At 44.6% G+C, this 27,322-nt stretch overlaps 1 protein-coding gene across 12 annotated transcripts in view; it reads right to left on the bottom strand.

The window, feature by feature from the left end:
* NCOR2 (nuclear receptor corepressor 2) overlaps positions 1-27,322 on the bottom strand; it is a 355,605-nt gene that overhangs the window by 311,124 nt on the left and 17,159 nt on the right. The gene's annotated exons all lie outside the window — the stretch shown is intronic.

The following is a 27,322-nucleotide window of genomic DNA, read 5'->3' as shown; positions in this document are numbered from 1 at the left end:
TTAACAAAAGTGCAGCATACATACCCAGCCAGAAACCATAGTTTGTTTACCAGCAGTCAGTTGCTTTTGGCTTAAGGACCATGGCTTGTTTTAACAACGGCTTCATGTTACATGCGATCTGAAGAGCCTTGCTTAAAGCTCTTCTGTTTGGTCATCCCACCTCAAGATGCTCAACACACTACAGAGGCACAAGTGAAGAGCAGCTGCAAAATAAGTCAAGCTTTGTAGAAACAAGTCACAGCTTATCTGCTTGTTCATGGGACTCTGTGCTGTGTGCTGAACAAACTGTGGCTTAGTGTGATGTGCAAACTCAACCAATTGGTATGAACTGTATATTATGTTTAAAGGTAAAGGTAAAGGGACCCCTGACCATTAGGTCCAGTCGTGACCGACTCTGGGGTTGCACGCTCATCTCACATTATTGGCCGAGGGAGCCGGCGTACAGCTTCCAGGTCATGTGGCCAGCATGACAAAGCCGCTTCTGGCAAACCAGAGCAGCACATGGAAACACCGTTTACCTTCCCGCTGTAGCGGTTCCTATTTATCTACTTGCATTTTGACGTGCTTTCGAACTGCTAGGTTGGCAGGAGCTGGGACCAAGCAACGGGAGCTCACCCCGTCACAGGGATTCGAACCGCCGACCTTCTGATCAGCAAGCCCTAGGCTCAGTGGTTTAACCACAGCGCCACCTGGGTCCCTCAGTATTATGTTTACTGAACTGTTATTTTCCCCTTACTGAATCGTCATTTTATAAATTATTGTATCTTTTATATTTGGTCAGTTTTCATATTGTTTAGTTTTATTGAATTTATTTTGGGATGTAAGCTGTTGTTCCTTTTAGAAGGAAAAGCAACTGTCAGGGGACCTCCGTACTGGGAGCCTCCCCCTCTCCTGCTGACCAGCACATCGCCCAGCAAGAGCAGTGAGAGCAGCAGCAGCAAGTCGGGGGGGGGGGGGAGAGAAGTCAGGGGGATGGGGGAGAGAGGGCTCAGAGATGCTGCAGAGCCTGGGCACTGCCCCAGCCAATGGGCTGAGGAAACGGGGCAGCCACTTCCGTCGCCCCAGTTAAGGTGTGGAACTAAGCGTAAGGAAGGGAGGCAACGTTTTGGGGTGCCCAAGCTCTTATGCTGGTTACGTAACAGGAAACGTCCACTCCTGGATTCTGCAAGTGACTAGCAGGTCATGTTTCTTGGCATCTCTGCACTGTAAATACTATGCACAATAAACCTGTTAAAGACAGGAAGGACTTTGGCGTCTTTACTCAAGAGTAGCCACACACAAGCCCTGACAGCAACATATAAACATTAACTGAAATAACAATTCATTGAGCATTGAAATTACCTCTCATCTTCAATATCTCAAAGAAGCACAGATATTGAGGTTCTGGTAGTGTGCAGAACTGATTAAATGAATTAAATGATTAATGGATTATTAAAAGGATTTAATTGGTTGACAGCCTTTATTTTAAACAAGTCAGGAATAGTGATAGGAAATAACCTTGCTAAGATAACAGATTCATATAAAAATGAGCTGAACATTTTTGATAATAATAAGCTAAGGCAAAAGGGGGGGAGTGGAGTGACTATAACCCCTTCTGAATGAGAAAGCCCTCCATGCACTCACATTATTAAATTAGAAGAAGCCTCATTATCTGTCATGTTTACTACCCCTATGCAACCATGCTAAACAGCAGCTGCTTTTCATGTTTAATAATCCACCCATTCATAATTGAACAGCAAGAAGCACTGCAATGCACAGAGGAATGAAATCCTGAAAATTTTTATAAATTCGAGAGAGAATGAATATTAGGTCTTTTCATTAGCATTACAAATAAAAAAATGCACTCACACAGAGAAAGAAAAACTATGAACGTGGTTTGGGGTTTACTTGCATAGTGAGGGGGAGGTTTCTTTGAATTACATATGATCTGCAAAAAGAAGTTGAGAAAGGAGTAGGAGAGGAACTGCATGTCTTATACACCAAGGACTTCATTACCTCAGGGGCAAGACAATGGTACCTCGGTTTACAAACACAATTGGTTCCGGAAGTCCGTACTTAACCTGAAGCGAACTTTCCCATTGAAAGTAATGGAAAGTGGATTAATCCGTTCCAGATGGTCCGTGGAGTACTTAAACTGAAAATATTCAAACCAAGGTGTACTTAAACCGAGGTATGACTGTATGTTTGTGGAGGCATGGTGGTGTGGGAAGGGGGCACAACTACTGCCATAACACACACACACACACACACACACACACACACACACACACTTTCCTCCCTCACCTCATGAAGGTATTGGGCACATGCATATTAGGAAAGGAGGGTCAATTTGGCCTGCGGAAGTAACCGCTGCATCGCCTGAAGACCTTCTTATGCCAACAGGCCTTTGCAGCAGCTTACCAGTAATTTGTATTTTTTATTAACTAGTCACTGTAATGTGGTTGTGCTTTCTGTTTTAACATTGTATACCCCCCTGAACTCTTATGATATGGTGATATAAAATTACTTAAAATCGCACACTCCCAAGATTTCCCTGCGGGGTTTGCCATTTTGTACAGCCACCAACAAGGGCAAGGAGTGTTCCCGGTGCCAGTGACATCTAGATTTTCAGGCACCACAAGCTGTTACACCAGTGTGCACTGACTGACAAGCCCATTATAAATCATAAGACGCACCCAGCTGTCCACCATGTGCCGCGCATATTACATAACAGCAAGTTAAGATCAGCGCTGATCAGATACGACCAACTGAGGGAGGCCTGCTTCAAACCTACCACGCCCACATTGACCTCTATGAGAAGCAAAGTCTTCTCTGACAGCAAAAAAACCCCAAAGGGCAGAGACCATACAGTTCCACAGGCTCCACATCCAACCCCATCCCTTCTGACCTTTACAGCCAATAGTTTCCATACTCTGTTTATTGTTGTTGCTGCTGCGGCTCTTGGTCCATTTTTTTTAAAAAATCTGAATTAATAGCCTGGTTAACATGCTGCCTTAAACAAACTATGGCTTACCAGAACCATGAACATACATACACAGGCACCCACCGAGAGGAGCCTACAACTGCTTTGCTCCTCCTTGGTGTCAGGAATGAGCCAGAGGTTTCAGGTTCCCCAGAGGGAGGGGGAGACTTAGGGTTGGAGGAAGGAGGAGGCGTGCCTGAGGGGGGTAATGAGGAGAGAGCTGTTGAAGTCAGTCTAGAGCAGGGGTTGGCAAGGTCATTCCCACGGATGATCGTTCATGGGCCGGACATGCACAGCGCGATGCCAGAAACTGTGTCTGTACATGTCCACGGCGCCGGAAACCGCGTCTGTGCATGGCTGAAAGCCGAAAATTGCGCCTGCTTGCGCAGATGTTCTGCCACCACTCAGCAAGTCCATGGGCCGTGCTGCGCCAGTTTAGCGCAGTGCGTAGGGGACTTTCCGAGCGGGGGACTCAGCGAGGGAGTGGCTCATGGACTGGTTAAACGGGCTCTGTGGGCCAGATCCAGCCCATGGGCCGGAGGTTGCCGATGCCTGGTCTAGAGGAACAGACAGGGAGGGATATAGAGCCAGGGAGTTCACAGGAGCAACAAGGGTTAAGTTCCAGTTCAGAATCGAGAGGCGTGTAGAGAAGAGGAGGGGCGAAAGATGGAGCGGGAGAATTGCTGGAAGGATAAACACAGACCTCAGCAGAGATCTGAACTGAGTGACTCTGATGAATGATCATTATGTGCTAATGACCCGTTATAAATACAGTGGTACCTCTGGTTAAGAACTTAATTTGTTCTGGAGGTCCGTTCTTAACCTGAAACTGTTCTTAACCTGAAGCACCACTTTAGCTAATGGGGCCTCCTGCTGCCGCTGCGCGATTTCTGTTCTCATCCTGAAGCAAAGGTTCTTAACCCGAGGTACCATTTTTGGGTTAGCAGAGTTTGTAACCTGGAGCGTTTGTAACCTGAAGCATTTGTAACCCGAGGTACCCCCATACTGTAAATAAATAAGACTATAAAAACGTCAGGAGACTCTCATGGTGAGTGTGTGAAGAGAGGAAGCCGTCAGCCCTGACACTTGGTTTGTTTTACACCCTCACTGCACTGGATGAAGCCAAGGTTTGGCTTAGCGAGTCACAAGAACAGTGACTCATCCTTAAGCTCTCTCCTCCTTACTAACCAGGAGCGGCTGTGAGCTCCTCTCTAGAGGCAGCAAAGCCTGCATATTTGCACAGTATTGCAAAGTCATAGTTTGGGCTTACTGTGACATGGAAACCAGGCCATCAAGTTGAATTTGTTTATTCATTTCTTCTTTACTTACTGCCGCTTTTCACTCAAAGTTCCCAGAGCAGTTCACACAAAACACCACAATTTTAAACAATGCAAATCATTTAAACCAAAAAACCAAAAAGCTAAACAAAGGGGAGCGTGCATCAAACACACCAGGAGAGGAAACATCCACTCACCCATAAGCATGATGAAATTGTTATTTACTAGATTTGATAGTCCATTGTTATCCAAAGGTCTACAAACTGGCTTATAATATATTTTAAAACATTAATGTAGAAAGCAAAACAAACAACCCCTATAACAGCCACAGGAAGTTTTGACAGCAAGGAGATGCATTTTAAATTTTCATTTTTACCATAACCCACTTTGAAATCTGCTCATTTGGGAGTGAAAAGTAGTCTAGAAACATTTTGGAAACAAATACCATAAGTTAAATAAATGTGTGCACACACACACACACACACACACACACACACACACACACACACACACACAACCCCAGCATAATTTTTGCCACATTTCACAGAAATAAAAACCTTGCATCAATAGAAAAGAGGCCCTGCTTAGAAGGGTTTGCACAATATTGAGTCATCAGCACCACCAGCACAGAGGGACAACGCTAGAGGACAACTTAATTACCTATACAGAACAGGCTAAAAATAGAGAGCAACACGCTGTACCACTGTAACGTTAGACAAAGCCCAAAACAACAATTACATCGGCAGAGGAGAAAAAGAACAACCTGCCATCCATAAAGACGTCAAGGACTCCAGAGAACTTCATCTCCGCCTCTTGAGTCTCATTTGGAAATAAAAAATTGGCTTCCCTCAGGAGGGAAATAAAAATTAAAAAGAGAAAAACAGGCAGCTGCTGGATAAATGGAGGGAGGGAGCAATTTAATTTGCTTATCAACAGTAGAGCTTGGAAGAGGCACGAATTACATCACTTGACAGATGAGCCAAGATATTTGTAATGAAATACCATGATAGCCAGTAGGGAAATATTTGGAGGTGCCGCCTGCCTGCGTAGCAAGGAGAGGTGACGGGCAGCCCAGCCCAGCCCAATTCTGCCACATTGCACACCTCAACCGCTTTCTCCCAGAGCAAGGATGGGGCCCTCTACATGTTGTTAAACTACAATTCCCATCATCCCTGGCCATTCTCACCACCAAGTGTGGCTGCTGTTCATTGGGACTGGCAGAGGCAGACAGAAACAAGAGCCAATGGTGGGCACAGCAAGCTAACTCGAGTTTTGCTCCCTGGTGAGTTCTGCAAGGGCAAAACTGAGGTCGAAGAAGAGGAAGAGCAAAATATATATCCTCGCTGTATGTGAATAAATGACAGGATAAAAGGTAAAGGTAAAGGGACCCCTGACCATTAGGTCCAGTCGTGACCGACTCTGGGGTTGCGCACTCATCTCGCATTATTGGCCAAGGGAGCCGGCGTATAGCTTCCAGGTCATGTGGCCAGCATGACAAAGCCACTTCTGGAAAACCAGAGCAGCACATGGAAACACCGTTTACCTTCCCGCTGTAGCGGTTCCTATTTATCTACTTGCATTTTGAGGTGCTTTCGAACTGCTAGGTTGGCAGGAGCTGGGACAGAGGAACGGGAGCTCACCCCGTCACAGGGATTCGAACCGCCGACCTTCTAATCAGCAAGCCCTAGGCTCAGTGGTCTAACCCACAGCGCCACCTGGGATATATATTATATAAATATGGTAAATGGCCTTATATGCATTTTTTCTTCTTCTTTCTCTTTTTTCTTTTGGTTTTTTAAAAATATTCTTCTTCTGTAGACTAGTTTCATTCTTATTGTAATTTATGTCAAAAAAAATTCAATTAGAAATACTTTAAAAAGAAAAAAATATGAAGCAAACCAATAATGCCCCTTCCTCGCTACAAGAAGTGAAGCTACAGGGAACCATGCAGAGGTGGAACGGCCTCCCATCAGATGTCAAAGGAAAAAATAACTATCTGACTGACTTAGAAGACATTTGAATGAAGCCCTGTTTAGTGAAGTTCTTAATGTTTGATGTTTTATCACTTTGTTGTTGTTGTTGTTGTTGTTGTTGTTGTTGTTGTTGTTGTTCTGTTGGGAGTTGCCCAGAGTGGCTGGGAAACCTAGCCAGATGGGTGGGGTACAGATTATTATTACTATCTCCAACACATTTAAACACATTTAAAAGGATATTGGATGTTAAACAGCCCAAGGCCTGGTTGAAGAGGAACGTTTTTTTGCCTGGTGCCTAAAGCTGTATAAGGAAGGTCCCAGGTGAGCCTCCCTGGGGAGAGCAATCCCCAAGTGGGGAGCCACAAAGGCCCATTCTCATGTTACCCCCCTCCAGGCCTCTCATGGAAGAGGCACACAAATACCATAAGTCTCAGGTGATTATTGCAGGGTCCGGGTCGGTTCATGCATTTCTCTTTAGCAAAACTTCATCTACAAAGGCTCCAATCTATATATTCAGCAGATCTATAGGTTCAGTCCAGCATCTGGGGGGCTGTAGGATTCCCATCCCACCTTGATTTGACATATAAATATAACAAACAGAATGCATGGAGAACATTAAATGTCTGAAGAGCTACCATAAACTGTTTGGCATTTTAATGTACTGCTGCAGACGGAGAAGCTTTAACAAGTATAAACACATACACACACACACACACCTCCCACACACCCCAAAAAAGAAAACTGCTTGTCAAGATCTGGAATGTCAGCACTAAATCCTGGAAGCATCTGGGAGATGGGGAAAACATGCCTCAGCATTATTCTATTTAGTTTCTGCTGCTTGTTTGTCAGTATATGATAGTTTGGATTAATAAGAAGTTCATTCACAAGCAGCACAATGCCATGGTTTATTTGTCCTGAAAGATTCGTAAAGGCGCCTTCTAGCAGCAACAACCCCATGGGCTTTGGTAAACCTTGGGCAAATCTCAGGAAAGGGGACAGAGAGAGAGAAAGATCTGGTGGTAGTAATGCAAAGATAATTTAAGATCTTTGACCATTATGAAGCACAATATCCATTAAATTATTGTTGTTGTTACGTTTTATAAATAGCTATTTTCATACCAATCCTGATTTGAATCTACTGTGCTTGTGCTTGGCAGACTCAGAGAACTCTCCAAGCATGCAGATGCTCAAAAGAAATTATTATTATTATTATTATTATTATTATTATTATTATTATTATTATTATTTGGGTGGAGGAAAGAATCCTAAGGAGGTGAGGGGAAAACTTTTGAAGACACACACACTGACACAAGCATTCCCATGATCATAGAATCATAGAGTTGGAAGAGACCACAAGGGCCATCCAGTCCAACCCCCTGCCAAGCAGGAAACACCATCAAAGCATTCCTGACAGATGGCTGCCAAGCCTCTGCTTAAAGACCTCCCAAGATCTCCTGCTTTAATGGGGTTGGTTTTACTACGTATTTTAATAACTGACATTAATATTTTAATGAGATTGTTTTATTGTGTGCTTTAACTATGGTCTATATTTAATTATTGTTCATTTTGACAACGTTGTACAATTTGTTTTATGCTTTGCATCTCCTTAGAAGCCATCTTGGCATTAAGCAGTATACAAATTAATAATTATAATATTGCCTCCATTAGCAGAGGTAGAACACAGTCATCATGGCTAGTATTCAGTCATACTTTAAAGCATGGGGAAGCAAACTAAGGCCCGGGGGCCAGATCTGGCCCAATCGCCTTCTAAATCCGGCCCGCGGACGGTCCGGGAATCAGCATGTTTTTACATGAGTAGAATGTGTGCTTTTATTTAAAAAGCATCTCTGGGTTATTTGTGGGGCATAGGAATTTGTCCGGACCCCCACAAAATCTGAGTGACAGTGGACCGGCCCCCTGCTGAAAAAGTTTGCTGACCCCTGCTTTAAAGCAATGTTTCCCAAAGTGTGCAGGGGGGGGGGAGACAAAGGGTACAGAGCGTATTTTTAATTTTACTTTGTTACAGCTATTTTTGCTGCAGAAAACAATTCAAAGATAAAATATCATTACTGAAACTACCCCCGAATTACCTTCACCAAAGAAGGGATACAACAGTAAGAATAAACTCTCAGAAGGACTATGCAACTTTGTAAGTTACTGGGAGTAACTTCTGGCAACATGGAATAATAGCCTTCTCACCTCACAGTGCCCAGTCTGTTGAATTCTGTCATTTTGTCACTAGGTTAAGACTGATTTATTTGCCCAGGCATTTTATGGATTGTTGCTTAAGCTGCTCCATTGTATTAGCAGCTCTTATTTGTTTTATGGCTTTTTATTTTTATTTTTTTAAGGAGGCACTGTTGTTTTCTTTTTTTATTTTGCTGGCAGTCTTTATTTTGGCTTCTGTGGGTGAGCTCCCATTGCTTGGTCCCAGCTCCTGCCAACCTAGCAGTTCGAAAGCACGTCAAAAGCATGTCAAAATGCAAGTAGATAAATAGGAACCGCTACAGCGGGAAGGTAAACGGCGTTTCTATGTGCTGCTCTGGCTTGCCAGAAGCGGCTTTGTCATGCTGGCCACATGACCTGGAAGCTATACGCCGGCTCCCTCGGCCAATAATGCGAGATGAGCGCGCAACCCCAGAGGGGTCCCTTTACCTTTACTATGTTGGACACGGGTGGCGCTGTGGGTTAAACCACTGAGCCTAGGGCTTGCCAGTCAGAAGGTCGGCGGTTCAAATCCCTGCGACGGGGGGTGAGCCCCCGTTGCTCGGTCCCAGCTCCTGCCAACCTAGCAGTTCGAAAGTGCGTAAAAGTGCAAGTAGATAAATAGGTACCGCTCCAGCGGGAAGGTACTGTAAACGGTGTTTCCATGCACTGCTCTGGTTCGCTAGAAACGGCTTAGTCATGCTGGCCACATGTCCCGGAAGCTGTACGCTGGCTTCATCAGCCAATAAAGCGAGATGAGCACTGCAACCCCAGAGTTATCCGCAACTGGACCTAATGGTCAGGGGTCCCTTTACCTTTACTATGCCCTAGATTGAATATGCATCAAAGTTTTCAAATGCCCACAGGTTGCTTTACTCTGGAATGAAATGTACCAGGAGATATCAAAAATTATTCTGAAACATATATTCAAATTTCTCTTCAGTTATCCCTACTAAACATGCGGGCAGATACTATGAAGACATTTTGCCAAAAGGAACTTTTGGAATGGATGCCGGCAGCTGCCAGGATCTCTACAGCACAACAGTGGAAATCAGTTTTTAAAATCTGAATATATCCTTATGGTATAGAAATCATTGGCATTTAGTCCTTGCAGAAAATGTAACATAAAAGTTACAGGATTCCAAGGGACAGATCCTGATCATTTCTACTCTGTGTGGTGGGAATTTATTTTATATAATTTAGTTAGTTAGTTAGTTAGTTAATTTCATACACCACCCCTCATCCAAGGATCACAGGGCGATTTACAATATAAAAACACAAAAATACGTAACATAATGACAAACAACAGAGGTTTGGTGCATCAACGGAAATATGGTATCCAGGTCAAGGGACGTAAACACTGCTCTATTCTGCCTTGGTCAGACCATAACTGGAATGTTGTGTCCAGTTCTGGGTGCCACAATTAAGGATATTGACAAGCTGGAACATGTGCAGAAGAGGGCATCCAAGATAAACAAGGGTCTAGAAACCAAGCCTTATAAGAAATAGGGCTGGGCAATATCTGGTTTTCAACTTTGCGATGTCTCACCAGCTAAACATTGCAATAAACAGTGGTACCTCGGTTTAAGAACAGGCCTGTTTATGAACTATTCGGTATAAGAACTCTGCAAAACCGGAGGTTAGTGAACATTAGCTTGGTCAATGAATGGAAGCCAAATAATGGAAGGGCACCAGTGGCAGGAGGCCTCATTAGGGAAAGCGCACCTCGGTTTAAGAACGGCTTTAGTTTGAGAACGGACTTCCAGAACAGATTAAGTTCATAAACCGAGGTACCACTGTAATGATATATCACAAGGTCTGAAATAAGGATGGAGGCATTGGCTGGCTTCAGAGTTTTCCCCATATTGTGATTTTTGCACATGCGCGTGCACACACACACACACGTTTTGCAATATATTGCCAGGTGAAAAATTATGAAACCAATTTCATGATATGATCTTAAATATAGTCCGGCCCCCCACAAAGTCTGAGGGACAGTGGTCAGAAAAAGTTTGCTGGCCCCTGCTTTAAAGCAATGTTTCCCAAAGTGTGCAGGGGGGACAAAGGGTACTGGTTTTGGATGATATATCAATATTGTGCCAAGCCCTAATAGGGAGCTGGTATGTTTAGCCTTAGTGCTCAATGGAAGGACAGATCCTGAAGCTGGGGCTCCAATACTTTGGCCACCTCATGAGAAGAGAAGACCTGATGTTGAGAATGGAAAGACCCTAATGTTGGGAAAGATTGAGGACACAAGGAGAAGGGGATGACAGAGGGCAAGATGGTTGGACAGTGTTTTCGAAGCTACTAACATGAGTTTGACCAAACTGTGGAAGGCAGTGGAAGACAGGAGTGCCTGGCGTGCTCTGGTCCATGGGGTCACGAAGAGTCGGACACGACTAAACAAACAAAAACAAATATGTTTAGCCTGGAAAAGAGGAGACTGAGAGAAGATATGATAGCCATCTTCAAATATCCCAAGCGCTATCACATGGAAGATGTAGCAAGCTTGTTTTCTCCTGCTCCGGAGGGTAGGACCCATTCCAATGGATTCAAGTTACAAGAAAGGAGATTCTGACTAAACATCAGGAAGAACTTTCTGACAGTAAGAGCTGTTTGACAGTGGAACAAACTTCCTCAGGAGATTGTGATGGTCATGGATACTTTAGTTGAGATTCCTGCACTGCAGGGGGGTTGGACTAGATGATTCTCAGGGTCCCTTCAAACTCTATGATTCTATGAACAAGTTTCAGATATACAGGTATACCTGCCCATGCTGTCCAGAGAAATATGGTTTTTTCATGGTTGCCATATGGTTGTCATGACTGGGTGCTATTATTTAATATGTTTAGGTTTTACATGCCCTGCCTTTAACTGGATATATTATTGATTTTGTGTTACTGTTTATTTGTCTCTTAGGTAGGTTGTAAATTGTTAATAACACACCCCTCTGCGCTATGAAGTAGTCCAATCCAGACTTCTCCCACAGACTTCTACAAACCACACTTGTTCAAAGGGCCCTCCCCACCTCCACTGTCACTGTTCTGTGCCCTTAAACATCAAAAGGCGGAAAGAAAAATCAAGATCAGTCAGTAATCAATAATCTCCCTCAAGCCAGGCCTCCTGCTACCCCTGACAGAATTCAATATTATTTTTTCCTCTGTTTCCCCCAACTCCCCACCCCACCCGATTCCCCCTTGGCAGCTGAGTCAACAGCTGCAATCACACTCAGGCTGTTTGAGCTCAGAAATCACTTTCTGGAACCAAGGTCCAGAGGCCACTTTTTATCTGTGGGCTCACTTACCTACCAGCAGCCGTGAACAGGGGCAAGACGCCTAGACAAAGCCCAGCAGGGCATGACCTACGGATGCCACTGGCAAAAATATCCCCATTGCTGTGTCATCTATTAGCTCATAATTTAAGTCAGAAGGCAAAAAACCTTATATTGGGTTGTACCTAATGCTAGTACAGTCATGCCTCATGTTACGTCCGCTGTGGGTTACGTCCTTTCAGATTGCGCTCCGCGCCGAACCCGGAAGTACCGGAATGGGTTAACTTCCGGGTTCAGCGCCAGAGCACAATCACGCTTTGCGCATAAGCGCTGAATCACAACCCGCGCATGCGCAAACACGCAGACACGGGTTGCAAATGCTGCAGGTTGTGAACGTGCATCCAGCACAGCTCACGTTCGCAACCCAAGCGTCCACTATACTACTCAACAGTAAACCCACTGAAATTAATGAACCAAACCAGGAAAAGCCCATTAATTTAAATGGGTCTACTCAGCCAATAATGTGAGATGAGCGCCGCAACCCCAGAGTAAGTCACGACTGGACCTAACGGTCAGGGGTCCCTTTACCTTTACTCTGAGTCAAACTTGGTTGAATGGTACTCAAGCGGCATCCCTGGAGATATTTAGGAAACATGGTAAGGTGCTTTTCTTAAGTCAGACCACGGATCCACATGGCTTAATGGGAATTCCATCGGTGGGAATTGGCTTTCCTGGGTTTCAGACAGATGACATTCTCAGTCCTACCTGAGTTGAACCTGAGACATTCTGTATGTCAAGCAGGTGCTCTGACACTTTTTATAGCAGGCAATAAAAACTTAGTTACTGGTGACTTTTCATAATTGTATTGGACTGCTGTTACTGTGCTATTACTCTGTGATTAGATGGTGCAAATGGTTGTGCAGCATTAATATTTGCCATTGCCTGAAATGTATTGCATGATATTGAGGTTGCATGCTTTTGTTTTAATTATGTTACTTTATCCATTATTAATTTGTTTTAGTCAGCCACCCTGTGAGAAATGCTTTTGTAAAAGGCAATATATAAATTCATTAAATAAATAAATAAATTTAACTTTGAACAAGTGGACAAATAATTTCTAATGGGCTAGCTATGGTGGTTTGTTGAAGCAAAAACAAAAGTCTTCAAGACCAACAAACATATCATGGCATCAGCTTTTGTAGACTTCATTTAATGTCTTAAGTTTTTTTGTTTTTTTTAAATATTTTTATTAATTTTTAAAACAAAAACAACAAAAGTAAAAGCAAACAACAACAAATATCATATCCATGAAATGGGATTCTCCGAATCCTGTGACTTCCCTTCCCTCCCCCCTCCCCTGGTTCCTTAATTTTCTTTTTCAACTGTGTATCATTTCTACCCCAAATTATTTTTCTACCTCAAATTTCTTACATTACTGTATTTCTAAAATTACAAGTGCTCTTAAAACCCTGCCAGTGTGTTAACCTGTTTACAATACTTTTGTAAGTACATAATAAACATTTCCCATTCTTTTAAAAATTTCTTGTCATCTTCATTTCTGAAGATTTAGCAGTTTCAGCATAGTCCATTAACTTGGTTTGCCAATCTTCTTAAGTGTTATCCTGAGTTGCAGGTCACACAGAGTTGGGGACTGGGGAGACTTGTGAACACTGAGACCAGAACAAAATGAGATGCAGGGAAGGGGGAAATGTCGTGGTAAATATTTACAGAGGCCATTCATTCACATTCTCTCTCTCTCTCTCTCTCTCTCACACACACACTCACACTCACACTCACACACACACACACAATATCATGGTTGTTGATAACACATTCATCATTGCATTGGTAGGTCAATTACTAGATGTTATGTGATAAGAATCCTTTGACTCAATTTTATCTACAAGGGATAGCATTGTTAGAATTTGAATACTTTTTATCAAACTCACCTGGAGAGGACAGCTGCAGAAGCCAAGGGGCTCAATCATCAAAGGCTGTACCCACCCACTCCTTGCCTCAGCCAATTAAGGTATCTCAATTTCTCCACTTCCTTGGCAGCTTCTAGCTACCACCCCCACCCCACATAACCACTCTCCTGCTTCTGGGTCAATCCATCAGCTGGGTATGCCATCACACGCACTGAAACCAATCCAAAAAGGTCCATCGTTAAGACAGAAATTGAGGAAGACCACACAGCTGCCACAAGCATAAATGGCCTACATGAGGACAGAGGAGTGCTTGTGAAAGTTTGTGAGCCAGAAATTTTTTTGCAAGGCTATGTTGAACTTCAGGAACTGCATGCAACACTGCCTGGTATTGCTGCTCTCTCCTACTCCCATTATTATTAGCTCTGGGAAGGAAAAGCAGCCAAAAAACCAAACATTCACCTTGATGTTTATCCACTGAAGACCTCCCTCTTGACTTAACCTTTAGGTTCTTATCTTGGACCTTATAAAAGGCCACCTTCCAAGACTCCAATTGTTTGTGCACACACAAAGCCATACAGGGAACATCACTATGCCAAGACAATGAATTTTCCATCGTTGCACTGAATATGAGAGGAGACAACGAGGTCCCCCCCCCCCAGGTTCCTCTGCACGACCAGAAATCTTCCAGAACCACCACAGTACATCAGCAGTGTGCTCTTCAAATCCTGTGAGCACTCTTCAGCTCTCTAAATTCTCACTAACCCTCAGGGCTCCCAGGAGAAGCAAAATGCACATCCAGGAGAGTGGGGAGGAAGAAAGCCACAGCGCAGAACAGCTGAAAAAAATAGGCTCATTTCATCCACTCATGGCTCTCTGCTTATTATTAAGTTGCAAGCAAGAGAAAGGGGGAAAGAAGTGAACAATGAACACGTTTGCCAAAATGAAGGCAACCAAGGGACCTTTAACCAGGGATTGTCTTCACGTGGATAGCAACTGTTGCAAGAGTGGCAGGCCAGAGCTTGCACTAATCCTAAATGGTGTGTGTGTGTGTGTGTGTGTGTTTGTGTGTGTGTGTGTGTGTGTGTGTGTGTGTGTGTGTGTGTGTGTGTCTTCTAAGCAGAGGCTGGCTGCTTACAGCAGTGTTCTTCCACCTTGGGTTGATGGACTGTAATTCCCATTATATCCAGCTAGCTGAGGAAATGGTCAGGGATGGTGGGAATTGGATTCCAAAAACCTCTGGGGGACCAAGGCTGAAGAACACTTGCATACATAGCTTCCATCAAATTTTCCCTAAACTGGAAGCTTCATGTCAAATTGGGAGGTTTCACTTGGGCAAACATCCGAGATATTTCAAAGATAGGATAACACTAATAATATTTTTCAGGCAGGATTCTGTGCATCCTACATACTAAGAGTGGGTCACTATTTTGGCCCCAGAGCCAAGGTTGACCAACCCTCCCAAGGGCCACGTGTCTACAGTGGTCATGGCCAAAGTAGTCATGGTCACAGAACACACTTTTGCTCTGATGCTTATATGCAAGCAAGCCACACACCTATCACCTTCATCACAACTCTCTCTCTCTCTCTCTCTCTCTCTCTCTCTCTCTCTCTCTCTCCACCCACCCACCCACCCACCCACCCACACACTCATACAGAACATAACCTGCATCCTTGAAGACCACACACACTCACACCACACCATCACCTGGGGGAAACAGTTAGGGGTGCAATATATGCTTTGCAAGCAAATGGTCTGTTTCCATCCCCAGCTTTTCCTGGAAGGGCTGGGAAAAGATTGCCTTAAGAGCCCCACTGCCAGTTAACACTAACAATACTAGCTAAATATATTAGTGTCTACTTGATATAAAGGCAGCTTCCCATGTTCATAAAGAAATTTCTTTAGAATTTTTGCACAAATCCCCACCCACAACTTAGTGCCTCTTTTTTGTGGGTTCCATTTCCTGCACTTCTGGTTTCGCCTTAAAATTGCACAACCAGTAGCATGGGAAATTGCTGTCAAGATTCAGGCAGATTGGCCAATCCTATCACTCAGATTCAGACTTTGAGAGCAGGCTCTCTTGTCAACCCTGAACGTGCAGCCTCAGAACTGTTCACCATCTGCAATTAATTTATAAGAAAAACGGAGGGTTCTGTAGCCCTCGGAACCTCAACCAACCTACAAGTTTCCATTTCCCTGAAGCAAGCTGTTTCTGGAAATTATGTGCTTCGGTTATGACACAAGTCTCTGAAAGACTGCATTCTTCCTCTCTCCAAAAACACGATGAAGAGGCAAGTCTGCTCCTTCCTACACCAAGCCTTCAAACTTCTTTTTCCCTACGGAATATCTCATGCACTGTCTATGATCCTAAACGTCCCACAAAGCAACCCAAGGCCATGTAGAAAACAACACTAGACATTGGCTGACACTAGCAATTACCTCCAGATCGCAGATACGAAGCCTGCTATTGATCTATTCCTAAAGGGAAGAACAAGCTTTCCAGTTTTAAAAAACCCCACTGGTGTCACATTATTAAATTCTGAAAGGATAACAACAACCCTTCGGAGAGCTGTTATTTGTATCGTCCCCTGTTTTCACCTAAAACAAAAGAAGCATAGTCGGAGCACTGAAACATTAAGAGTGACAAAAATTATATGAATACATGACTACGAAGGCAGGCATGCCAGCACTGTTCAGGTAGACACACTGGTGACAGTCGATGGGGTCCTGGCACTGGAGCAACCCCAGAGACTGCTGACAGATGGAGGAAAAAATGCACCTACAAAACCAGGGATGGGGAAACCTGCTGCCCATCACCCCAGACCACAAGCCATTCCGTCTAGGGCTGATGGGAGTTGTCACATCCACAAGGCTCAATGGATGATGGACCAGTCATCATCTCTCAGCCTACTATACCACACAGGTCACTATTAGGATAAAAACAGAGCAGGGAGGAAAACCAGGTACACAGTCCTGAGCTCCCTAAAGAAAGTACAGTACAGGGAAGCCATTGCAACAGCAAATAAAACACACAGAACTGCCAGCCAGGCATTACCACTATCCTCCATGAAGCCCAGTGCTCTCTCTGTGACCCCACATCTGCAACCCTGGGCAAGTCACGTGCTTCAGAGGACCATTGCCTGCCATTGCTCGCCTTGCCTTCTGGGGAATCCCTGGGTCCCCTGAACACAACTGAGAACCCCAATGGCCATGGGTCACTAATTCCCATGCTGCCATGATCACTTCTGACCTGGCATCAAGGCAGTCAACAGGAGAGACCTGGAGCCAAACAAAGCCCTGAGACATCGCCGAAAGGGGTGGGTGAGACTCCAGAAAGGTGCTTCTAAGTAACCCCCATTACAGAAGATGCCAAGCGCCTGTCGGAGGAGGTGTTCAGTGAGGCATGAGCACTTTCGCCCTGAGGTACCCTCGCCTTACTGGCCCCCTCAGCAAGGCCTGTCAGCAAGAGGCAGGCCCAGGATTTAGCCAGACCTGCTTGAGTTTCAGATGCCGAACAGCAGCAGCATTGATCCATTTGTCGTCTGGTATGTTGCCATGGAGACCACAAGTCATTCCCCCCAACCTCTTTTTCTTCTCCTCCTCTTTCCCCACCCCCTTCCTCCACCCCACCACCCCTTGCAAGCTTTTGGAACTGACAGCTGGGCACTCAGGAGACCATTCTGAGCGCCGTGGACATTAAATCCACAAAAGAGGGAATAGCAGGGTTTATTTTATGTTCTATTTTGGACCCAAATGTAAATCAAGACTTTCAGGCAGGCCCTGCCTCCTCTGCCTCCTTCTGCTCCCTCCACCACCTACCTCCTCGTCGCTCACTCAGTTCCCCTCATGAAATAAATATTACTATAATTGAGCAGGCTTTCCGAAATGCCGCTCTGTGGATTTTCCCAGCACTCTATAGCCAAAGCGGCTTTTGCAAGGGGATGACAGGACACTCTGCAGTTCTGCAGAGGATACAAAAGCACTGTGTCACTTTGCCAGCTTCCTCCCTTCCTCTTTATTGGAGAGGCTGTTGAGGGCCAAGTTTGGATTTGAAACTTAACCAAAGGGACTTGGAATCCAGTGTGTAATTCTGGCAGCTTGCCTTCTTGCATCTTGAAAGGCAAGTAAACACACAACAAGTCAAGATTAAAACAGTTTTGGGTAGGGGTGCTGAAATAAATAAAATATATGCAGTTCCCAAAAAAGTGAGTGTGGGGAATCTCCACATGGTGGAATGAACGTGGCTGCCCAGGCCTCTCTACCCGACCTATGAAACTCTGCCTAGGACACATCCCTGTGCATCCCTGCACCCTCTCCAAATGCTTTGGTCTAGCTGGAATGTGTCCCTGAACTGTGATAATACCTTGTTTATCTGGGTGGGTGGGTGTACGCAGGCACGTGCAAAAGAAAGCCTCCAACTTCTGCATGACTAGAGTGTAGCCTATTGTGCAAAGGTTGGAGGCACACCTGTGGCTCCACCCACTTTTTGTTTCTGGTCCCGCCCACCACTGTAGGCAGTTCCTGGCAGGTTGCCCACAAAGAAGGGCTAAGTAAAAAAATAAAAGATAAATCCTCATCTCTGCCTTACAGGCTGATGAGAACCATCTCATCTTGTGGTCTCTTCCAGCTCTATGATTCTATGATTCCATGATCTCAACTTGACCTTTAAGGGGTCTAGGAGAGAGAAGATCTTCTCTACATAGGAAGCTTCAAAGGGGAGAGAGCAACTGCCTGATACTACTTGTGACTGTTAACGTAGTCAGGAGTGTGTTGTGGCTGAATGGGGAAACTTCCAAAGACCTTAAATGTGCAGGAAGGTTTGCTTTCCCCCCTTAAAGAAATATTCTGGACTCAAGTCATGGTGCATAGCAGAGAGAGAGAGAGAGAGAGAGAGAGAGAGAGAGAGAGAGAGAGAGAGAGAGAGAGAGAGATTTATACATTGTTGTCTTATTAAATTGATGTCAGGGGGACTCCCTACAGCAGGCATCCCCCAAACTTCGGCCCTCCAGATGTTTTGGCCTACAACTCCCATGATCCCTAGCTAACAGGACCAGTGGTCGGGGAAGATGGGAATTGTAGTCCAAAACATCTGGGGGGCCGAAGTTTGGGGGTGCCTGCCCTACAAGGAACCTCCCCCCATCATCCTGACCAGCACCTCGCCCAGCGACACTGCTAGCAGCGGGTCAGGGGGAAGCGGAATGGAGGAGGGAAGGCTCAGCGAGGCATCAGAGCCCCTGCACCACTCTGACCAACAAGTGGAGGAGGTGTTTGCTCAGGGAGGCGCCGGAGCCCAGGCACTGCCCCAGCCAGCAAGGGGAAGAAGGGGCACAGCTCCTTCCGGCGCCCAAACTGAGGCGCACGCCCAAACGCAGGGTTAGGGGGAGGCATTTCAGGGTGCCCAGACTATTATGCTGGCCCCGAAGCAGAAGGGCGCCATTGCCGGATTCTGAGAGTGACTAGGGGGTCGTGTTTCCTACTATCTCTGCACTGTAAATAGTATGCACATTAAAACCTTTAAAGACAGAACAGACTTGAGCATCTTTACTTGAGAGTAGCCGCAACAACTCCCTGACAATTGTTTATACTGGTTTTGGTATAATTTTTAAATAAACGTTATTTGTATCCTGACAAAATATGCTGTTGTTTCTACGGCAATCGGAAGCCGCAATTTTTGCAATGGAAGGGCAGGATCTCTCTCTCTCTCTCTCTCTCTCTCTCTCTCTCTCTCTCTCTCTCAGGCACCCCTTGAATCTTGACCAGAGATTCCTGTTGTAATTGCTGGGTTGTTTTAGTTGAATTGTTTTGTTGTAAATTTTAGTTGCTGGTTGCTTTACTGTGTGTTTTTAATTATGATTGTTTATATTTTAATGTCCGTGCAATGAGTTTTCATGCTTTGTAAAACACTTAGGAGTCCATTTTGACATTAAGCAATGTATATATCAATTTTAGAACATTTTAAAAGACTCAGGAAAGAGTATGTGTGCCATTAGGGCAGCAATCCACAGATAAAGTAAATTAGCCATCAGTATCCTTGGCTCCCCATAGCATGGCCCCATATTGATCAGGCAAGGACCACCAATTCTGCCTTCTCTCCCCTCCCCCCACAACATGAAAAATGGGTGCTCTCAACCCCCTCCCTTGTAAGGCCTAAGCAGCCATGCCCTTCTTAGGAAACAGCTCATTCCTGCGCAATGGTGCAAAGGGAGAGACTGTTGCGGAGGGAGAGCAGAAGCCAAATTTTTAATGGCCATAAAGGGATCCCAGAGCCAGCTATCCAGGAGGAAATGTGGATGATAGAAGTAAAAAGAGAAGACAAGCAGGAGTGGAGAGAAGAGCTCCTGTTGGGAGGCTGCAACCCTTAAGAGTGGTGTAAAATGCTGCATGAGCACCAGCCAAGACCTGCGTGTGGCATTTCCTGAAGGTTACCTCTAATAAGTGCTGTCAGCCTGCCAAGCACAGACAGCCTGCAGAGCTTTTTATCCCGCAACCACCCACCCCAATCCTCTGGCACTCTCTCCCAGAAACACGGCACAAAGCCACCCAGACTGCCTTGTGATTGTCACAATCTGTGACAGCAAGGACTTGGAAAATAAAAATCAATTCTCTGTGTCACAGAGGAGGCAGGTGTCGGGAGGCTCAGACCTGGTGGAGAGATGATGGCACACCACAGGCTGGGCTGCAGGGAGGCCAAGAGGGAAGAAAATCCTCATTCAGATTCAGAATGAAAAGAACTGATTTTGAGGCAAAACTGAAGGAGGAGACAGAACAGCTAGCCAGAGGAATCTGTATGTGTGGAGGGGGCCCTCAAACTGTTTTTGGCCTTGAAGGCTAAGAAACTGTTGCATGCACCACAGAACAGCCATTGATGGGAGAAAAGCCGGCAACATTCCAAAAAACCCTCCCCAAAACAACCACGTGAATACTCATATATGCCCCCAAAACAAAGAGTAAAAAAAGCAACCCAAAGTGAGCTATCATCCCAACTAACCAGCCAGAGACTTTTTAAAACCTCTATTTCAAAAATTAATTAATTAATGAGAGGGGCAAGGGGTTTGGGAAGGAAGCTGCTGTGGCACACACAGGTGCTATGTTGGGATCCTTCCCACGTAGGAAGTCCTGCTAAGTACCAATGAACAAGTGTCAGGACCTCACTTGCAACCAGGAGAAATTAGGGTTCAATGTTGATGTGCCAATAACTACAAGATCAATAACTACAAGATTATATATGCTTTGCTCCTTCTGGGGATCTGCCTTTCTGCATCCAGAACCATAGTCCCCCTTCCACCCACCCACCACAGGAGAAATTAAATCCAAAGACGGCAATCTCAAATGCTGTCCTCAACATACCCCTTCTCTGCCAGTAATCTAGAACACAGCATCAATACACTTACTACACAATGGCTGCTGCTAGTGCAGTAATATTATGCACTAGCGCACACAGCGCCCTTCAGTAGGGATTTGCAACATCAAAAGCAGAAACACTGAGTCAAAGAGACACATACAGTTGACAGTAAAATGGACCACAGGATCAGACCACAGGCTGAATGTTCTGCAGAAGTTATATGTGGAACAGACAAAAGAAGAGCAGTCACTGCTAGTCAAATCCAGGGATGCAGTTGCTTCTTCAAATGAATGAAACAAACTCATAGACCAGGCTTGGAAATTATGGTATTTCACATTTGCGGAGGCCATAAGCTTTTAGGCAACACCATCGCAAAATGTGCAGATGCCAGGTCAGCCACTTACCTGGGGTTTCCCCCCAAAGTCAACAAGGATGTATTTCCCCACCCCACCCCCACCCCGAGGTTACGTAACTTTCATTCCCATGTCTTTCAGCTACAGCTCAAGTTCAAGGCCTATATTGAATAAGCTACAATAATCCTTTTAGGAATTCCCCTCACATCCTAGCTTGAACAGACCTGCAGGAGAGAGCTTACAGGGTTGCCTCCAGTTAAAAAAAAGTAAGCACAGGCAGACACACTTTTATTTATAGCCCTGCGAAATGAGAAGCACGAGATAGGATACTGGGGACTGTAATGAAGAGATCAAAAGGCACTGTCCAAATAACCTTCTCCCCCTCCACACACAAGATCATCAAAGCTGTTCTTAATCATGCAAACACTCCCACATATATATCACAGGAGCCAAAGTGAGTTAGCACCACCACACTCAAGGAAAACAGAGGGTTTTCGTGGACAGAAAGAATGTGAATTACTGATTAAAACAGGCTTATTACACGGTGTGCTGGTCTAAAAGCACAAGGGAAGCCCAGTGATGTCCCATCAAGAGTTTAAGGCTGGAGTACAAGGTGCCCAGACCACTGCAGCACCTTGGACGTTTTATTAGCTTTGGTCTCTGCAAATGCCTAGCTCCAAATGAAGTTCTATACATGTGGTTCCTTCCCAAAGCAGCTGGTTGACTGTTAAAGGGCCCTGACCTTATTTTTCAGTGTTTGGCTCCTATGGGGTATCAGGAGAGACTCCTCTTCTGAATCAGAGGGAGGCAGCAGTCAGGAAGGTCTTGAGTATGGTCCTAGCAGTTCTTCCCCGAAAGACAGAGCCACACCATCCTCTGAGTCCATCACACTGGGCATGATCCCAGAGTTGTGGCACCTTTCTCTACTCTAACTGGCAGTGGCTATTTGTGGTTTCAGACTTTCCCCATCATCCACTTTCTTATTTTAAAAAAATGTTGGTGCCAAGGATTGGACCTGGGATCTTCTGCATGCAAAAGCAGAAGTGATCCACCACTCACTTGGTCACTTGTGGTGAGCTGAAAATATCTTCCAGGTGACTAAGCCTGGGGGTTCTCTCAAGGTATGACTATTTCAGAGAACAGCTGTGAGTTTCATAGGGTTTGAGGCTTCTGAAGAAAATCCTACTCCCACTGGGAAAAAGAATGAAAATTGTCTATTATCATTTCCTCAAGTGTACTGAAGAGATTCCCTGCCTCTCTCCAATTCAAAACAACATTTCTCTCTATCAGTAGTTCATTAAAGATTTTTTCATTCACGGCCTTCCTCAATCTAGTGCCATAGATGTTGGATTCCTACTCCCATCAGTCCCAATCAGCAGAGGCACCGTAGTTCAAAACATCCAAGGCACAAGGTTGGGGAAGGCGGATCTATTACAAAATAGCAACTACTACTACTTCTGCTACTACTTAAGAAGAGGAACCGTAACTAAAATTAGAATGAAAAGTTCTGAAAAGCAAATATATTGCCCCTTTGGATGGTACAAAACTATCAGGAAGTCAAGAGGCTTCAAATATTTAGATTATTTCCCTGTATATATAAACCCTCCTTCCCTGCACATCGTAACAGTGTCCTAGCACTCACTGAATATGTGTTTTAATCAGAGGATTATTAAAACAGAAAACAGCCCTCCTACTCTAGATGCATTTGCTTCAGTTTTCCTGACCCAGTAGATCCAGTCAAAGTAAAGAGCATTAGCAGTTGGAGAGGTTTCTGTGTCTCCAGGGTTTTATTATCATGCCAGCAAAAGGGATTTCCAGCTGTTCGACCTCAATTAGAAGCCAGGCCCTGCCACACACACAAGAAGCAAGCTATTCTGTTCTCTGCAACTGCTTTCAAGCAGCGCACCTTTCTTACCCATCCACAAACCTCCCTTGTTTAATTCAATTAAGTAGACACTTGGGTAGACAGGGTTTAATTCAATTAAGTAGACACTTGGGTAGACAGGGTTAGGAGGTACAGTGGTACCTCGGTTTATGAACACAATTGGTTCCGGAAGTCTGTTCATAAACTGAAGCGTTCATAAACTGAAGCGAACTTTCCCATTGAAAGTAATGGAAAGTGGATTAATCTGTTCCAGACGGTCCGCGGAGTACTTAAACTGAAGCAAACTTTCCCATTGAAAGTAAGGGAAAGTGGATTAATTCATTCCAGACGGGTCCACAGAGTACTCAACCTGAAGCGTACTGAACCCGAAGCATGGGTGTAATTGGTTCTGGGTCATGTGGCCAGCATGACTAAACCACTTCTGGTGAACCAGAGCAGCGCACGAAAATGCTGCTTACCTTCCCACCGAAGCAGTACCTATTTATCTACTTGCACTTTGACGTGCTAGGTTGGCAGGAGCTGGGACCAAGCAACGGGAGCTCACCCCCCCCCCCGTCGCGGGGATTCGAACCGCCAACCTTCTGATCAGCAAGCCCTAGGCTCAGTGGTTTAGACCTGCATCCCAAGGGTTAGGAGGAAGGTGCATTTTTTAATCCAAATTTTAACTATCAGTTCCATAGAAATATGCCAACATTTTTGCTTTTGAATATGCAGCTGAATGGGGATGGGAGAGACGTATGGTCTTGCTGTACAATGGTTATGTTAGTACAATCTTTTTAAAATGTATAATTGATCCACATTCCAAATGGATAGAATATAGGTTGCTATTGTTGCTGTTGTCTTCATCCCACCTTTAAAGCTCACAAATCCTCTCAAGACCCAAACACAATATATTTGTAAACTTTTTATTCCACTCTCACACATCACTAATGATAAATAATGATTTACAAGTTTGGTACCTTGAGAGAATCTGTCTCAAAGCAGCTTACAGGGGAAAAACATGTACAGTGTACAAAACCTATAACATAGATCAGAAAATAAAAACATTAAGAGCAACATTCATAGTGCAAAGGCATCCCAGAATAAAACAACTTTAACCTGCTATCATAGGAAAGGATCAGTAGTGGTCTTTCAGCAGATTGAGGCCAGGTGTCCCCAAAATGTTTCTGGGAAACGTCAGGGCTCCCATGAACAGACTGAAAGCCACTGGTCCAATAACACCTGCATGCCCACCAGGCCACCATTGCAGGATTACAATATTCCCCCAGGAGCAGGGATGGACCCATTTTCCAACGAAGGGCCACATTCCTTTCTCACTAACCGTCCAGGGGCCAGACGCCAGTGGTGGTTGAGGCCAGAGGCAAAACTGAGCAAACCAACAACAAATTTTATCTTTCTACCGTAAGCTAGTTTCTACATACAGTGGTACCTCAGGTTAAGTACTTAATTGGTTCCGAAAGTCCATAATTAACCTGATGCGAACTTTCCCATTGAAAGTAATGGAAAGTGGATTAATCCATTCCAGACGGTGAAAAACTGTGTTATGAGACAACTAGCAAACACAAATAAATAAATTAGAGCATTATGAATGACATGGGGAGGTGTTTTTCTCCTTCCATCTCACGATTGCAGAACACCCCAAGGAGGTCATTTGCAGTCCATTCATAACTGATAAAAATAAGCAAATCTTATATTTTTTAATAAGTTATTAACCCTGCAGAATTCATGACTACAGCAATACGGGCCAAGATTCACTAGCTTTGATGGCTTTCCCAAGCAACAAGACAAATTCACAGCAAAGAGCTATAGACAGCTATTAACCATGGCTATCGCTACCTCCATCTCCCAATAGCCATCAGCCCCAGCAAGCATGCGCAGCTGGCGAGAGTTGCTGTCCAGAAACTTCTGGAGCACTGCCGGTACAACCCCTGGACTGGACAGACTGGACAGTGGGTCTAGGAAGGCCATTCTGATGCTCACATTCCTTTCACCAGCTTGGAAGGTTTTGCTTCCATATGAGAAAAAGATACAGTACACAGTTTGAAGATTACCCAACACCAGGAAGAATAATGTTCGCAGGCAGGATGTTGCCTGTCCCTTTCCAAGGCAAATGAACTGAAATGAACCACTCAGCTTAAGCAGAACACGGGCTTGTGCATTTATATAGATGCCAAATCCCAGGGCTATCAGTAACAGTCTCTTCAGTAAAACCCAGATTACAGTGCTGGAATCTCTAAACTCCCTCCTGCTTGCACAAGCACATACAGGGCACACTGCTGTCCACCATTTCCTCATTACCAAGAAAGGATTCAGATTTATTTATAAAGCCACAAATCCACTGCAAAACAAAACTGGAGAAACAAACCCCAAACATCATGGAATGTTACATATTATGATGGTATTAACATCCCACCTGTCCTCCAAGGAGCTTAAGGAGGCATGCATGGATCCTCCCCTCCCAATTTTATCCTCATAACCACCCTGAGCGGCAGCTTAAAGTGACAGGCCCAGATGAGCTTTCTTAACTGGGTGGGGACTTGAACCCTGAGTCCCAGCTACTAGCCTGATGTTCTAATCACTATACGACACGCAGCATGAAATGTAAAACAACACAATTCTCAGTAATAGTATCTGAGCTCTTACCCTGAATACCAAATTATTTTTTAAAAAAAAATAGAAAAATGCTACACTTCTAATAACATATTTGTCTCTTCATACAAAATTCTAATATAACATCAATCGATCTACTAGGTAAATGCTCTAAAAGTGTGAGGACCTAATCTTTCTTCAGTACATTATAAAAGTGGTTCCCAAACCTTCCCCCTCACCCACAATCCACTTGAAAATTGCTGAGTCTTTGCAAACTACTTAATATTTTTTTCTACCTGTTCTAGCAATTGTTGTGTGCTATGCTAGATGCTGTACTATTTTTAACTATATTCTTATTGCTTAATTTATTGCATTGTATTTTATTGCATAGTACACCTGCATCTTACATGCATTCAACTTGTGTGATTTCAATGGGCGCAGTGGGGGGTGCTATTGTTGGCTCTCACAGGAAGTCAGATTATACCACACAAGAGCATCCTGGACACTCCCAGAGCTGGAGCGCAAAATGGGCCTTGCAGAAGAAGCAAGGCCTAAAAGCTCTTTTTTGCTTTGGATGACTCCAGATAAACATAATTTTCGCATATCCTGGTTACCCTTGGAACCTAAACCCCATGTAAGATGTGGGCCAACTGTATTACAATTTGAATTCCACAGAATATTAAAGCGTGTTGCTACCAGAGACAAATTCTACCTCACACACAAACATACTAACCCTTGAAACTAAAGCCAACCATCTCTAAGGCGCACCCCCGTCTCTTCTTCACAGCAATTGTCAGCAATGGCAAAATGGCTCCCCGTGACCTACTCCCTCAGTTAGAGCCTTTCAGGCGTACATTATTTAATTCATTTGTGCCCCAACTTTATTTAAAACTTTTTTTTACCCACTCTTCACTAAAGCAGGTATCCGAGAGCAGGATACATTTAAAAATTAAAACACAATGTATTTAAAAAACACACACCCAAATATAACAAACCCACTCTAAACCACCAGAAAACTAACACCTCATCGCAAAGAAAAGTCTTCTGCTGGCCCTGAGAGCTCCTGCGGCTGAGACGACTATTGCTCTCCCCTGGAAGCCTGTGTGGTGGGGAAGACTATTGAAAGAAATCACCTCCATCAAGGCTCCTCTTGCCTTCTGCACCTATCATGGTGTTCTAAAATATCAGTATTTTATTTAAGTCTACTTCTAACAGCGCAGGTTTGGGGCAACCTTATCAACACGAGGGCCACCTTCCTTCCTAGGCCACCTTCCAGGGGCCGCATGCACAAACAAATGTAACGCAGTAGGGCACTTTCCAGGCCCACAGAAGCCAAAGGTTTCTACGCATCCCTACACACATTTATATTCAGGCCAGCAAGACCTTATCATAGCTCAAGCACATATTGCAGCCAGGCAAAAGCACTCAAGAAGGATGCAGAACAGAGCCAGTAAGAGGTTTGGCTGAGAAGAGTCTGGAGGGCCACATTTAGTCCCAGACTAGAGGTTCCCCACCTGTTACAGAGGATAAGGCTACTGG

The sequence above is a fragment of the Zootoca vivipara genome, chromosome 17, assembly GCF_963506605.1.
Source record: "Zootoca vivipara chromosome 17, rZooViv1.1, whole genome shotgun sequence".
Lineage (NCBI taxonomy): Eukaryota > Metazoa > Chordata > Lepidosauria > Squamata > Lacertidae > Zootoca > Zootoca vivipara.
Note: the sequence above shows the minus strand (reverse complement) of the source record. Positions and strands in the feature narration are given on the sequence as shown.